The sequence below is a fragment of the Mytilus trossulus genome, chromosome 3 (genome assembly GCF_036588685.1).
Source record: "Mytilus trossulus isolate FHL-02 chromosome 3, PNRI_Mtr1.1.1.hap1, whole genome shotgun sequence".
Taxonomy (NCBI): Eukaryota; Metazoa; Mollusca; class Bivalvia; order Mytilida; family Mytilidae; genus Mytilus; species Mytilus trossulus.
The window spans coordinates 65888312-65893100 of record NC_086375.1 but is presented as its reverse complement, the minus strand read 5'-3'; the positions used below and the strand labels follow the sequence as shown (position 1 = coordinate 65893100).

The window sequence follows — 4789 nt, the reverse complement described above, 5'->3', positions numbered from 1 at the left end:
ATTTTCCTCCCTCCAAAACTGTATAATATGACTTATCATACTTGTAACAAAAATGTAAAAAACGGCGTTTTGTGACATTTTGACTAGACAAAAACAAAAAGATCGCGTTTATTTGTTTTTCAATATTTTCCCTTAAAACTTCGACACAATTTTTTTTATACACTTAAAAAAAAAGTTTTCTCGTTTGAATAAAATTTCATATCGAAGAAAAGACTGCAACTGCCTATTACTTTTCATAAGACACTTAACAAATACGCCAAAACGTCAGAAAACGGCGAGTGTGACATTTCAACGGATTTAATAAAATGAACAATTTAGGACATAATTTAAACAGTACTTACTAATTGAAGACATAGCAAGTAGTATATTTATTGTATAATTTTGACACAGGAAGGATGGATATGTAAATTGTGGTTTGGTCTGCAGTATTCGTTCGAATTTTGAAGAACTCCAAAAAATATGCGAGATTTGGGTTTTGTGACAGAAATACAAATTTTTAAAAATCATTAATTCTGCCACGATCTTTTGAATTGTTGTGACAAAACTTTTTATTTTTTTTTCCTTATTATATACGGAATAAAAAGATATATCATTTTCGGAATAATTTATTTGAGTTACCTTTTAAAATCACTCTTAACTTCACCCCTATCCATATTTTTTTTCGATTTTCGGCTTGACCACAAAACAAAGTGAACTTTTCGTCCTGGTCAGACGCGTCCAGTTAACGATGACGTCATAAATAAAACATACACCATTAACACCAAAGACTACTCTTTCTAGGTGTACATTTTTTTTTAATGAGTTCAAAAAATTACAAGAATAACTTCAAAGCAGCGCTGATCATATGTCGCGGTGTTACTTGTCTACACGCTCAAAATCAGTGTTATTAGGGATCATTCGAGTAACAAAATGAATAAAAGTATTGATTTAAAGGCATATTCCATTTCTATTTTTAATTACGCACATTTTGATATATACATTTATATAGTTATCAATTCCGAAACTTCTAACAAATGCAATAAAGGCGAACTGGAAAGCAAAACCCGTATTATCACCAACACCGTACGCGACGTCATACCAAGTTTTCTATTCGTTTGATTTGTTTGAGCTTTTGATTTTTCCATTTTATAAAGGACTTTACGTTATGAGTTTTCCTTAGGGTTCTGTATATTGTTTTTTTTACTCTTTACCATGATGACGAATTTTAAACTTGAAAGGAGTACTTATATCTACCAGATTGAACATTCCTAAAAGGTATGAACTACAGTGACTTCGCTCTATCATAATTTAAGGTAAAATGTGTGCATGTGGTTGTTGATTTAGAACAGAATTTGATAAGTGGTATTTTTGGATATTGATTGATATAAAAAGAATTTATTTAAAGAGTATGAATACCCTGGCATGCTTTTAAAATTTTGTTCACTTTTCTTGTTGAAAATAAAGATAATAAAACATTAACAAATATACACGACTCTGGAGGTGTGCCTAGATTAGCAGCAGATATCAAATGTAGATAATGCATTTTTGGTAACATTGTATAGGAACATTGATAAGAAAACCAGATCGTGCATATTGCAGATTAACAAAGCAAATAAGCACGTGTTACTATTGATATTCCAATATTGAATTTCATTTTGAACTATATGCATAATAAAACGAACATGAATTAATGACAGTTGTTCGGCACTGAAATAATTAGTTAAATTTTCGGCATTTGAACACTTATTCTGAGACCTGAAAATTCTGTAATTATTTCATGATCTCATTTAAGCCAATAGTTGTTGCTGTAAGTCAGCCGTATCACAAAGAAACCAATCAGACTCTAAGTAATTATTCCAAGATTGCGTTTATGTCCACTGGAAACTCCGCACCGTGATGCGAAGTAAAATTTGTTCTTTTATCCTTGAATTTAAAGAATACAAGACGGTATCGAGAAATGTCTGCTATTCTTAACTTGATTGTTTCTTATCTGTTAATAGTCGGAAGAAGGAAATGTTTTTTCAGTTGGCCCGGAATAAATTTGAGCTGGAAAAAATGCAAAAGGAATCAGTATGAATATTTGTAATAACTACCTGAAAGTGAGATATTATTCGATGGGCGATTAAGACTTGTGCTAAATTTATTGGTTTTTTTCTGTCTTCTCCTTGTTTACCTTTTGGTTGTCCACTGATCAAAATAAGAGGGTATATCTTTCAATTCGTTTTAAAATTTAAAAAAAAATAAAAACACGAAGGTTTTTCTCTGCCAGGGATAGATTGTCTTAGCCCTATTTTGCACAATTATTGTCTATCATATATTGCTCTTTAATTTTGCATTTGATTTGTCATTTAAATGTTTTATTTTGAGCAACACTGATTCTTTTTTCACAAGCCATTTGTGTTCAAACCTAGGAACTTCGTCGTTAACTTTCTTACGTCACATATTTATTAAAATCTTGGTATTTGCAGGATTTGATATTGATGATAGAGTTTTTGGAGGTTTATTTTATTCTCAACTTAAATTTTATACTTCGGAAGATTTAGAGTTTGACATATAGTCAACACATGATTTCTATTGTAGGCAGTAATAATGTTATTTGGATTATTTGAACTTTTGTCGCATTCATCCCTTTTCATTAATATTGCAACATTTATAAATTTCTATTGCAATCATTTGAAAAAGACACCTAGTTACAGGAATCGCATCGGACGTAACAAATTTATAATGACATTTTTCATATTTTTTTCTGTTGCTGTAATAATAAGGTTATGGCGGATATGTGCTTACTTCTAAATTTTAGAAAACTCCACCTAGAGAAATGTTGTAGTTCTTTATTGTTGGGTACGACATAACAAATAATGAATGTCAATCATGATCCAGATTATTACACAATTTTGCACAAAAGGTGACAATTAATGTGTCTTTTGACGTCGACAGACAGTTACATGGATTACGTTCAGATTGATGCAATACTATATAAACCTGTATTTACAGTGAGGATTGTAATAGCCATTTGAAGCCTACACGAAGACAAAGTAAGTATTTGATAAGGAATGTGTTGTTGTGACGGTTATTTTGAAGGTGTTTTTTTTTTTATTCTTATATGTCCTAATTGTTTTTTTACTATCATGGAAGTGGCTTGTGGTCTAAGTTTTAAATTTCAGGAGAATTGTATACTGTAACAGTTCGGAAGATCCGTTTGCAGATCTATTTGTGTGTACTCTAGAAGTTTTGTGCAGTAAATGCATACTTTGGTACAAATTATGCATCTAATAAGACTGGAATGAGCTTGAATGTCATGAAACATTACTTTATTCAGTAATTTCCCTTGGAATATTAAAAAATGAACTATTTGGAGGTTATATCCATCCAATGTTGGACAACAATTCTAATTCTAAAAATTATTTGTAATATTGAATTCAATTTAACTAAAAGATATATTATACATGTTATTATAACAAAATAGATATTAAACTCAAAAACAAAAGAGGCATTATATTACGTCATGTTAAAAACATAACCGATTTTTCGTGATATGTCAAAATATTAACTTGTTTTTATTACTTTTTCAGATTTTTGTTGTTTTTAGATCTAGTATGACTATGATCAAAGCATTAGTTCTTTTGTTGTGTGTCGCTGTTGCCTTTGGATTCAATAATGGTTACTATGGTGACGACGATCGCTTCGATTTAGATGATGACTATCGTGTTCTTCGTCTTCGCCTCGGGGGAAGCGGACACAGTGGTGCCAGGTACATTAGACCAAATGTTTACCCTAAATATGTACACAGAGTTGTAAGCCGACCATCAATTCTTATACACGGTGGTAAGTTGTTTGTTTTATTTCCTTTTGAAAGAGAGAAATATATTTTGCATAAACAACTATGCAAGTCAAAAAGAATATATGGTAATCAACAATATTAAGTTTTGTTCCTTATTTTCACTTAGAGTTTGTTCTAAAGACAGACATTGAAATATTGCGGTTTATATAGAATTGTCCATATCTACGACACATTCTGAATGCATCAAATTATTATCTTTACACAAATGTATGCCCGAGGTCTGAGTCTAGGGTTTTAATACATATTTATGTGTGCGTTTAAATGTGTCATGTAAGAAAAATATAGCTGGCCGCTGTGAACTATTCGACCGCTATTTTGTGTAAAAAAAAACCAGGTATTCATAAATCGGTTAACACCAATCATTTAAACATATAATTTAAATACTTTTTTTCTTCGATGTTATGTTTTTCTATTAAAGTTTTTTTTCAATCAAGAAAACAGCCAATTCCTTAATATAGCCGAGCTCACATAGTTAAACGCCATCATCTTAAAAAGCCTTATTCCCATCATTAAAGTGTCGATATTATCTGTTCAAAATCGATTGTATATTCTTCTCTTATTCTTAAATAATAACAATAATTCTTGATAACAATAGTTCTATAAAGGTATGAAAACATTAACGGCCTTTACAGTGCGATAAATTAATAAATTATACCTGAGACCATATCCAAATAAAAATAAGTAGCCTTTTTCCTGTCTTAATATCTTTATATCTCTTGTAAATGGTCTGATTCGTTTTTATACTTCCGTGGTTTTTCTAATATCAGATTATGAAAGAGCCAATATATCAATTTTATATTTATTTCTTTGTAGGATACTGAAAACCTGACGGCAGAAAAGGATAGGCGAAAGACCAAAGAACATCTCATGGAAAGCTAGTTCTTCTAAAGTGCTACAGTGACAGTTCGGAGCAGTTGTCTCCATTTAAATGTTGTTGTTTAATATGATTAAACATATATATTTTTAGTA

The 4789-nt window shown here is 30.6% G+C and overlaps 1 long non-coding RNA gene across 1 annotated transcript; it reads left to right on the top strand.

The window, feature by feature from the left end:
• The first annotated feature begins 2878 nt into the window (after positions 1-2878).
• Positions 2879-4789, top strand: LOC134709648 (uncharacterized). Its single transcript, XR_010106010.1, has 3 exons — positions 2879-3014; positions 3552-3804; positions 4634-4789. It is a non-coding gene; the product is annotated as an uncharacterized LOC134709648 (long non-coding RNA).